The sequence below is a fragment of the Pteronotus mesoamericanus genome, unplaced genomic scaffold (genome assembly GCF_021234165.1).
Source record: "Pteronotus mesoamericanus isolate MK-2021 breed Mesoamerican mustached bat unplaced genomic scaffold, CSHL_Meso_final scaffold_54, whole genome shotgun sequence".
Lineage (NCBI taxonomy): Eukaryota > Metazoa > Chordata > Mammalia > Chiroptera > Mormoopidae > Pteronotus > Pteronotus mesoamericanus.
The window spans coordinates 58,395,025-58,407,122 of record NW_026555321.1 but is presented as its reverse complement, the minus strand read 5'-3'; positions in this window follow the sequence as shown (position 1 = coordinate 58,407,122).

Sequence of the window (12,098 nt, the reverse complement as noted above, 5' to 3'; positions counted from 1 at the left end):
GGCTTTCAATATGGTCTCTTTGCTGGCAGAGCAGTTGCATGCAGGGTCCTTGCCCAGCTATGTTTCAGCTCCTCTTTAAAAAGTCTCCATGCAGTACCCACACTGAAGCACTGAGTCACTGTCTGTTTTTTTGTGCATACCACCTACCCCAAAAGCAACATGTCTCTCAAGGTCATGACTGGCTGCAGCCTACAGGTGCCTCTGACAGACCCAGGTACAACAATCTGCCCATTTTAGGAGATTGAGTCCTCATCAGGAACTTTCCAGGGTTGTATTATATCTATGGGTGTGCTGCTTGTTGTATGTTTGTAGCCTGAGACTCCCGGGCTCTGTATATCCTCCTAAGTCACTCCCAATTAAGGTTGGGTATCCCTGTGCGGGACTGTGCCCCTCTGCTCCTAGAGGGGAGAGAAATCCAAAGCCGCAATTTTTGTCTGGTCCCTCTGCTGCTGCAGGCACCACACATAGGGCATTTTCCTATTCAACTTATAAAATCTCCTTACCAGATGGTACAAAGCATCTTACATACTCCTTGGCTTCAAAACTTCATATCAACAAAGATTCCATTGATCTTTCTGGTAAATTGTCAGAAGATCATCTGAAAATCCCAGGTGGGAGCAACAAGAAGTAGACTCAGCTTTCACCTACACGACTGCCACCTTCCCCCCACAGACAAGGATTTTATAGTGGCCATTTCATTTATACTCAAGGACATTAAGAAAATATATATTTATAATGGCTTTGGCTGGTGTGGCTCAGTGGTTTCAGAGCCAGCCCTTGAACAAAAGGGTCACCAGTTTGATTCCTAGTCAGGGCACATGCCTGGGGTGTGGGCCAGGTCCCCAGTAGGAGGTATACGAAAGGCAACCACACACTGATGTTTCTCTCCGTCTTTCTCCCTCCCTCCCCCTCTGTCTAAAAATAAGTAAAGATTTTTTTTAAATCTTAAGAAAAGAAAAATATATTTATAATAAACATCTTTAAATTTAAGCAGAGAAATTGAACCCATTAAAACAATCCAAATGAAAATTACAGAACTAAACAAGCTAGTTCTGCTGCTTTTTAGAATGTAGACAACCAGAAGAGAACTTGGCTCCCACCCCAACAATGAGTAAACCTGGGTTATCTGCAAAATCATAATTTTTCTTGCTTGCCAACAACTGTTATACTGTAGCTCTGAACTAGTCATTTCATTACAAAATTAATGTAAACAAAATTCCCTGGGGACTCAGAAGCAACATTTGTAAAGAGGAAAAATAAATATCACTTCTGTAGACAGGATCTTTGCCCCAGAAACTCTGACATTTGAATTTCATTGGCTACAGATGTTGTCCATGGGTGCTGCTCTCCCACCAGAATGGCGATAAAGTAGCAGATTAATGTTTTCTCAGTAATCTCTGTTCTGTTCTCCAGGAGGTAGAAGTTAGGTATACCTTTGTTGTCAAGTTTGGCTGTAGGTGAAATGTGTCAAGTGCTTAAAATGTACCATTTAAAGTTATTTTAATTGTTATTATATTTAATCCTCTTAATAAATCTATTAAGTTGTTACTGCTATAGATGAGGAAACTGAGCCCCTGAGAAGACAGATGAGGATCTTTCCCAAGGTCACAGATCTAATAGATGGTGGTGCTGGGATTAGGACCTGGGCAAGCATCCCCCTGAACCCACATTTTTAATTAACTTCTAGGCTGAGCGCCTTTCCACCCAGGACAGAAAGTGTACTAGGCTAAAAAATAGCTTATTGGATAGCAGTTTAGAAGTGCAAAGAACTCAATTGGGTAAGGGGTAAGAAAAAGATGCTGGTTTTGATCATCTTGAATGACTCAGCTTATTTTAATGGCATCTACACACTTACATCTATCCTTTACAACTTTGAGTTTAAAGGCACTGCAGCCGGAAAAGAGGGAAGTTGGGCGACTGTGTTAAAAAGGGGAAGGGATTGAGACATACAAATCGACAGTTACAGAATGGTCACAAGGACGTAAAGTACAGCATAGGAAATATAGTCAATAATACTGTAATAGCTATGTTTGGTGGGTACTAGAGATATTGGAGGGAGAATTTTGTAAAATATATGATTGTCTAACCACTATGCTGTACACCTGAAACCAATACAAGGTAATATTGACTGTCAACTGTAACCGGAAAAAAATTGCACTGTAAACATATGTAACTGTATGAACATCCGTCTTTGGCAATGCTTTGCTTTTTCCAGTCACTGATCATTTGAAGTGTTAAGATATTATTGTCATTCCCTACAACAGTTACTTTTTTAAAAAAAATCTTATTATAATAATATGGTTTTCATCCAGAAAAATCTGCTACAAACCTAAAAGTTTCAGAAAACTAGTATAGTTTTTATCACTGTCATATTAGTAGTTTTAAAAATCATCACCCAAATAAGCCAAGCAGTGAAAGACAAACACCCTATGATCTCACCTATAAGAGAAACCTAATCATCAAAGCAAGCAGGCAAGGAAAATATGACCGGCAACATTGAAGAAAAGAAGAAACCGACAGCGATGAGAGGGAGGGAGGGAGGTGGGTAGTGGGGAGGGGAAGTGGAAGGGTCAGATCAAGGAACAAGTATGAAAGACATATGGATGAAGCCAAGGTGGGGAGGGATTGGGCTGGGGAGGCGAGGGTGGGGGAGTAGGAAAGTGGTGGCGGATAAATGGAGACAAATGTATTTGAAAAATTAAAAAAAAAGAAATAAGTAAATTTTAAAAAAAGATGAATAAAAAAATCATCACCCCATTCAGATAAACACTGCCTTGACTCTTCATTATTCTTTGTTGTCTTTTTAATAGAACACAATCTGTGACATGACAGAAATAAAAATTAAACATAGAGACCTTGCATTTGCTCTTAAGAGACAAACAAATCAAAGAATTAGGTGAAGATAAAACTCTTTGGCTTCATTTCTTCTTTATCCACTCTCTCTGTGGAGCCCTTTGAATCTTCTGTCCAAACAGATTTTCCATCTCCTGTCCAGTACTTACTGTCCTTGATTCTTGCTCTGGGATCTGATCATCATGTGTAGTGCTCAGATTCACTGAGAAAGTGCCTGGGTTGTACAGCCAACTTGGCATTGATGTCAATAGTTACAAACTACAATACAAATTCAGAAATAAGAGAGAAGCTTAGAGGCAGTTGAGAAAGAGAGATATTATCTTTATTTAATAGGGATGAAATAAGGTAAATGAGAAGTTGAGTGAGTTTATAAAGATTGCATAATAGTTTAGTGACAGAGGTGTTCAAATCCAGAACTTTTAAGTCCAAATCCTATGCTTTTTCTATAGTGTCTCTAAGTCAATATTTAGAACAGCATTAATAATATATTTTAGGTTGATGTATATTTATTTAAGAATATATTATTACATTTTACATTTACACATATTAAGAATATATTATACTTTTATATATATTAAATTTATAAATCTATTACATTAATACATTTACTTATATTAAGAATAGTTTATACTTTTTGAGAAGTTTTTCCAATGTTCTCTTGCTTTATCTGATCATAATTTTATGTGTTGCTGACTTTTATAGATATTTAAATCATAAACAGGATGAATAAAGTTTCTGAAAAGCATTAAGATACTAACCACTGATGCTAGACATTGTCTAATAGCTGAATTATATTTAGACCAGAAGGTGGCATATAGCTATAGCAATGAAAAATGACACTCAACAGACCATTCACTTCTTAAAAGATTGCATTAGAAGCCAGTATGTGTTATATAATTCTTTTTTTCCTAATAAAAGAAAGCAATCCTTTTTTAAATTATATAATGACTGCAGAAAAACATAACAAAAGTACAAGAAAACAAAATTAAATTGACTACTCAAATCTAAAAATCCAGAAACAAGAATCTCCAGCATAGTAAACATCTGGAGGTCAATGTGCATACTAAGAAGCTAGGTTCTATGCTGTTAGGGTCAGGTATCCTACAAAGGAACATTTTATGGCTGGAAATGCAAGATTCATTTCTGCAAGACTTAAGTCAATCCTAAAAGTACAGATTTCATACACAGAGTACCAGTAATCTGCGTATATAACCAGGCTCTATGCTTGAAGGTTAATATTCCATGTATGGAGTCCCATGTCATGTGACAGGATCCATGGTTGTAGGGCCAGGTTCCTGTTGCAGACTGAGATTCTATCCATGGGTGCCAGGTTCCAGGCCAAAGAGACCGGCCTCCTTGTTTTAGAGTGTCAGCATGTCAGTCAGGGGTTAGTTTACAGGATTTGAGACTGATCAAGGAAAGCAATAAGATCACAAGAGGCTATGAAATACAATAGGCTTTAGTGTGCATTTCTGGGACAGGATTGCATGAGTAGGCCATGACGCTGGGGAGAGGGAGATGGAAGTAGAGACTTTGTGCCATGATAGTGTCCCTCAATAGCATAGTAGGGAGTCTCTGGGTCACAGAGTTCCAAAGGGCAGCAACAGCTACAGTCACAACCACAAGGCTCTGTCTGCTCAGCGGCTAACACATACTGAGTGTAGTTGCACAAGGCTTGCAAAGCAACAGGCTCTAAACGGCTATAATTCTGCTTTGGGGAACTAGTTTTAAATAATTGGATATATGAACAATTCAATGTCTTTTGAGCCAATGTTCTCAGCCTGCAGTGAAGAAACGAACAATTTAGGAGTCAATATACAGAGGCCATCTGTGGTTTATTCACATAAGAGCATCTGTAACTGAAATGCAGGTTCTGTATCTGGGTCACCAATTCCTGTTCTTGCAGAGGGCATGTTCCATGACTACAACTTTCTATGCCTGGAGGGATCGTGTCCACACTGAGGGCCATGTTTAGTGCATGGGGCCAGGTTTCATACCTGAGGTTAAGGGCAGGGAGGGCCTCATTTCATTCCTGCAGAGCCAGATTATGGGTCTCAAGAACAAGTTCACTAAGTGGGAGATCTTTTCCAGGCCTAAAAGACCAAGGCCAAAGCCTGAATAACCTAGTTTGTTGGCTGGAAGGCCAGATCCCTGTGCCAAAAAACAGACAGCCCAGCCACAACTATGCTCTGGTTGAGAATGAAGATTTACCTTCAGACTTATCATTCCAGAAATTAAATATTTGCCAAATTGAGATTGTGTTATATGTAAGTGACCAAAGGATAAATAGAAAATAACAAGGCTGGCAAGGAGTTTTATGCAGTGGACAGAAAAATACTGATTCTACTGAACACATGCATGTGAAGGGAATATTGGGAGATATGAATCAAGTATTTTAGTTTCTCACTTAATAGTTATGACTGGTCAACTTACAAGTTACACCAACAATAACTAAGCACTAATTGAGTACCCATATTCCTATACATGAATTGTATCATTTCCTTAGATGGGATGTGTCCTGTTATGAGAAACCTATGGCACAGAGAGTTTTACTGATTTCCCAAAGTCTCTTAGTTAGTATAAAACAGAAAAAGAATAAGAATTCTATTACATTTTATGTTCTTTTAATGATGCTAGACATGTCCAAAATCCTGAATGAGCCCCAAACAGGTAGTAGTTAGTGCTGAGTCCATGGCTGCATACTCAGCTTCAGCTCTCTCTGTGATATGATGCACAAAGCCTACATTTGCAACTGCAATGTAATCTTATATAATAGAAGAAATGAGGTATCAACTCCATAAATATTCCTTATATCAATAAAAAAGTTCCATTGAACTTCAGATGTATGAATTAACGACCCGAACAAATTACAGTATTCTTAATTAGTTCATATGAAGCAATTTTTATACCTGAAACACTTTAGGAAATTAACTAATTAATCTTCACCATATCCTTTAATAAGAGATAACTGTTCTCTCTCCAAGGAGCCTTTGTTGTGGGACTCAAAATGCTGCATGAGTGGTCAACAATCTCCAGTCTCTTCAGATGCCCACAAGCTGATATTGGGATATTAGTGCTCATTCATTCACTATGCAAACATCTATTTAGTGTCTTTACTGGAAATCTATAACTGTGGGCTGATGTCCCTCCAAAGTAAAACATTGCCTGGCTGAATGCAGTGAAGGTAGGATGTTCTCTTTAGAAAAAACAACAAATCCCTCTTGACCTTTTTGGCCCAAATATACAACTGGTCTCATGAAGACAGTCCACCCAAGTGCAGAGGCTTTTTTATTTCTGTTCACATTTCCACACAACTTTTGTCCTTTCCTTTCAGCCCCTTCTAGTTCCTATCACCTCTCTCAAGCATAGTCTAAATGTAGCCTCCTAGCCCAGGCATCTGAGTTTCAGTATTTAGTCCTCTTTTAGTTTAGCACTGACTGTTAGTCTTGTAACCCTTCTTGAAAATGAGGCTTGTATATTGCCTTAGGCAATTTCCCCTGGAAACAGTGTCTGAAAAGAACACTTGTACAAGTGATTTATAGAGAGAATGTTCTTGAAAGAAATCAGTCAGGGGGTGGGAAATTCGGGGTAGCACAGGGGGTTGGAATTATGGCTTATGGAGAAGTCTGATCGACTGACCACAGGGGTATAATTCTAATTCCAGAGGTAACGGGGTTTGGCTAGTGTATGCCCATATGAGTCATTGGTTATGAGCTACCCTCACAGAGGGACATGGTCCATAACAGACATCTCTAGGTGATGTAGTCCCCATCAGCCTTGCAGAGAAAGTTTGTTAGCAGCCAGTACTTATGGTACCTGGGAGATAGGTACATGGTATACTGGCCTGGTATAGGGAATCCAGGCAGAGCACCACTACCATCTGCTGCTACAGCCCACCCTGAACTGGTCAGATCTTCCTACTTCTTGCATCTCTTCTTGAAACATTCAGTTGCTTCTGGCTTCTGTGTAGTGACAATTTCTGAATAAACCTGTAAGAGGTTAGCGAGAGAAACTATAGCCCTGATGCTGCTATTGGTTCAGAAGCAGCTAAAACTCATGATCATGATAAGAATAGTGCCTCCTCTGGCACTATTCTTAATTTCTCTCACCTTCGACTCATACTTCTGATGGTCTAGGTGCCTTGCCTGGTGGTGGACCTAGTCCCACATTCCTAAGGGTTTTGAGCGCTGTTTATATCTCCTTATGAGGTCATAGCTGTTGTATTAGCCCATGTCAATTAAAATTGGGCATAGGATTATTCTAGGGATGCTCAATGGACAATGTGTAAGTGGGGCTTACAGTCCTCCCTCTCCTGTCACTCCAGCCCCACCTCTTCTTGACGATAAATATGGTGTCTCATCACTGTCTATTGGCCCATTGGAACAGAGACCCCAGATAAAAAGGTGCCAGCCAGAACTTCTTGTCTAGTGAGTAGAAGTGTTTCCTTTCTGGGTCCCAGGGACTGTTCTTGTTACTGAACCCAACCAGGAAAGGAGTACTACCCCTCACAAACTTCCAGGAAAAACTCCAAAGACTGAGTTCAATGGAAAGGAAATGAATCTTTTATTTAACAATTTTCAAAGACTCTTTTCTCTTAGATACCTAAAGAAAAATCACCCTGTCACCCTCTGCCAGCTCAGTTCCAGGTTGTGCCAGGAACCTCTTCTGCTACCCAAAAATTATCATAAATGTAGGCAGCTTAGCTGGTCTCCTGTTGCTGTCTAGCTTCGGGCATCTTTAAGAGTCTGTACATCCAGTTCTCCTACTCATGGAGGACAGTCCTCTTCCTCTCACTGCTCACAGACCTGTGCTGGTGACCATTGGCAGGTCAGTACTAGTAACCCTTGACACTCCTATGCTGGGGGAGGGGTGCAGAGCCTGCTGCTGACAGGTTTGCACTTCATTGACAGGCCCATATTGGAGAGGTGCACAGGGCCTGCCATTGACAGGCCTGAGCCTCCTCTCCTCCCCTCTTACCATCCCGAATGTCCAGGGCCCAGTACCTCCAACTCCTGGTGGCCAAGGAGGGGAGATCCAAAAAGGAAGTGGAATTTCTGCATAATCCTTTTAAATGATCTCTTCCAGAATGCTTGCATGGCCCAGCATGCATGGTTGTCAGGATGATGCATGCATGCACAGCTCATCACCTCCCCCATTTCTGGGTTCAAGGTCCTTATTACCCCATTACAGCTCCCTCCTTTTAACACTCTGGACACTTGTAATCTTACAAGGGCAAATGGACTAAGGTGTCATTCTTTTATAACTACTTTCTGCTGGCAAAGGCTGTAGTCTTAGCAATCTCCTGGTCCAGAAGTCCTTAGCAAAAATGTTCTGGAGTGGAGAGGAGTCATCATGTGCAGGTGAAGAATCTTACAAGGTCCAGGTCCTTTTTTTCCCCCTGGAAATTGGTGTGCATGATGTCCAAAGGTTTGCATTGATGAGCAAGCTGGCAACCTTGTATTCTGGAGGCAATAAGAGGATTAAAAGACACAGTGGAAACCACAACAACTAAACAACCAAAGTAGAGACTATTACAATTCCCTCTTTTTAACACTTCTGGGCCTTTTCTGTCCAAGCAATTAAGGCAGAAAAGAAAACCAGTTCCAAAACAAAGCTGATAGGCCACTCTATACTTCATCAACTCAACATGTAGTCTAGTAAACCGTTGAGTCCCAGGAGACAGCAATGCAAGTGGGCTTCTCAAGTGTGCCCTACACAATCACTGAGTTCACAAGACTGCTTTTGGAGAAGATGTTCTGCTGCAAGGCCTTTGCTGGAATGATATGAAGCAGTGACAATTTGACAAATCTTTCATGTAACTAGTTCAACTTCTAAGCAAAAACCAACTTTGAGGACAGTTAGCTACACTAAAGTCCAACATTTGCGATTGAACATTGTGATTTTCCTTAAAACCTGATTCCTCTTCCTAAGATTACTTTCATTATCATCCAAATTCTAGAGGGATCAGGTAGGGAGGAAATACAAAGCCAAAATAAAAATCATCCTTCCAGTATCTACCAAAATTTTATCTATGTCTTATATCTTTTGTTACTTTATTTTCCAACTTTATATGAAGTTTTTAACCCTTGGAAGCCTCAGGATGAATTCTCCAAGGTCCAAATGGCATGAAGCCCAAATGTCAGAGATATTCTCTCACACCAACCAGTACCACAAATTACCTTTACAAAGTCCAAATAGCACAAAGCCCAAACAACAGAGATGTTATCTCACCCCAAGCAATACCCCAAATGACCTTTACGAGGCCCAAAATACTGCAAAGCCCAAATGGCAGAGACCTTCTCTCACTCCAGCTGGTACTGAAAATGACTTTCACAAGATCCCAATGGCACAAAGTCTAAATGACAGAGACAGAGGATTCCCAGTGGAAACAAAACAGCTAAGTTCCCCCTAGTTCCCACAAGACCAGAAAGCAAGCAAAGAATAACTGTAACTAAGAACTGAAGTTTCTTTCAAGTTAAATCTCTCACAACTTTCTATACTCATTCAGAAATAACCATAACTCACTTTAATCCTTGTCCTTTTAACAATGGGAAGAACCATACCTTTTCTTAGTATCAAGCAGTCAAAAGTTTCTACATTTGCAAACAAATAAAGTAAAGGAACATTATCATTTTGTATTGGAGTACACTGTCTTTTTCTGGAAGAAAAATTTTGAATCTCATTCCAGAGTGCAGGTCCAGCTTTCCTTTTCAGCACTGACCACAGCAGCAGGGTTTGAATCCTCCTCCAGTAGTGCCTGTTTTATCTATGTGTGGTGGACCCAAGGTTTAATTTCCACGAGCTTTAGAGAAGAGTGTGTTGTCAGTAGAACAGCTGTGCATGCTTGGCTAGCTGCTGTTCAGATCCTTGAGTATTCCTAGTCTTTTGTAAGACTTGGTCCCCCAGCTAAAGTGAGTGTAAGAGCTTGTCAGATGAGTAGGCAGAACTGCGATGAGCAAAGTTGTTCAAAATGGTTAGTGTTTGCCCTAAATGTTGTATATTATGCCTAATTTTTGACTCATGCTCCCAATCTAAATAGAGCAGTCCTAAAAACAGAAATTTGGAAGGGTCTCCCATAAACTATTTCAAAAGGATTTAACTTAAGCCCTCTTCTGGGAGCTACCCTACTCTGGAGCAAAGCAATGGGAAGTGCCTGGTCTTATTTCAAATGTGTTTCCTGACATATTTTTGTCAGCGTCTTTTTTCATTGTGTGATTCATTTTCTCAGTTTTTCCTGTAGATTGGGGCTTCCAAGATGCATGCAATTTGCATCTTATTTGTAGGGCCTGTATGACCTTCTGGAGATCTCTGAAGTGAACAATGGTGCACTGTCACTTTGAATGCTGTGAGGAAATCCAAACCTAGGAATTATTTCTTTAAATAAAAGTTTTGCTACCTCAAAAGCCTTCTCAGCTCTAGTGAGGTATGCCTCTAACCCAATCCAGAAAATGTATCCACAAAAACTAATAAAAATTTGAAATTCCCTTTGGTTTTAAGCATTTGTGTAAAATCTACTCACCAGTCCTCAAATGGGCATAACCCTTTATATTGTACTTCCTTTTTCTCTGGGGTACATTCTGTCTTAGGATTGTTTTTCGTATATATCTGACAGGCTTGGATAATCCTCTGAATGGTCCTTTGCAAATGAGATGCCTTCAAATGTGGCTTAATGGGGTCCACCAAAGCATCCATTCCATAATAACTCCCTTCATGTAGGTGTTTGAGGATAGGATACACTAGAGTTTCTAGGAGTAAGATCATACCATAGGTGTTAATCTTCCATATGGAATTGGGATCAGTGTTAGTGAATCCCCATTCATGGGCCCATCCCTCATCTTGTTCTGTGCGATGAGGTTTAAATTTTGACAAAGCCAAGCAGAGGACTAAAACTCCTAGGCATGGTGGCCCCCCATCTGCTTGTTTTGCTGCTTTATCAGCAGTTTGGTTTCCCTGGCTTGTTTGGGAACTGTCTCTTTGTTGTTCTAATAGATTCAATAACCTCATAACCTGGTCTAATAGATTCACTGTCTCCAGAAGTTGCAAAATCTCCTTTGCATGTTTAACATACTTGTCCCTCAAGGTTAGGAATCCTCTCTCTTTCCATGTTGCTCCATGGGCATGGACTACCATGAAGGCATATTTGGAGCCCATGCAGATTTAGCCTTCTTACCCTGAGACAGAACGAAGCCTCTCATGAGGGCTATCAGGTCAGCTCTCTTTGCTGAGGTTTCCAGCCAAGGGTTTGGGCTTTTATTACCTTGTCTATGCTGTCTACCATGTACTCAGCTGTCCATTAAGCTATTCCCATCTGTGTACAGATCCCAGTCTGGTGCCACCAGCTTTTGGTCCAATAGACGTGGCCTGCTAGAATAAACTTGGTCAATAATTTATAAGCAATCATGCTGGAAGGCTGAGTTTTCTTCCATGTCTGAGAGCAGAATGGCTGGATTCAATTTTGTGGTAGCCTGAAAGGTAACAATTGGGTTATTCAACAGAATGGCCTACTATTTTCCCATGCACACTACCATCAGCCAATACTCTTTCTGTTCCAATAGAATTAGGACCTGGTGTGGTACCAATACCATAGTAGGCTATCCCAAAGTGAATTTCTTGGCTTCCTGGAAGATGTCACAGGTAGCTGCTACTGCCCAGAGGCATGGCAACCATCCCTTTGTCATCTGATCCAACTTCTTTGAGAGTTATACCATTGGTCTAAGGATGTTTCCTAGGGTCTGGTTTAGTAACCGCAGTCCAATTCCCTGCCTTTCATGAATGTACAATTTGAAAGGTTTCTGTAAGTTGGGCAATACTAGTGTGGGAGCCAAAAATAGCTTTTCCGTCAAGGTATCAAATGCTATGTAAAAATCCTTTGTCCATTCAAAATGTTCAGAGCCCAGTCCTTTCAAGGAATTGTAAAATGGTTTTGCTGTAAACCCAAAGTTTGGAATCCCAAATCAGCAGAACCCTGTAATCCCTAAGAACCCATGAAACTGCCTTTGGTTCTCCGGGACTATTAGTGTGGCAATGGCTTGCTTTCTATCTGCCATCAAGCTCATATACCCTGTTTTTTGTTTGTTTGTTTGTTTGTTTGTTTAAATCTCAGGCATGGTCACCTCCTGTTTGCAAGTCTGGGTCTTGCAAGGCAATACTCTATATCCCTTTTTTGCCAAATGACTTAGAACTGTGATGGTGTTGAACAAACCATGTTCATGGGTGCTGCTAGTTATCAATATATGATCTACATA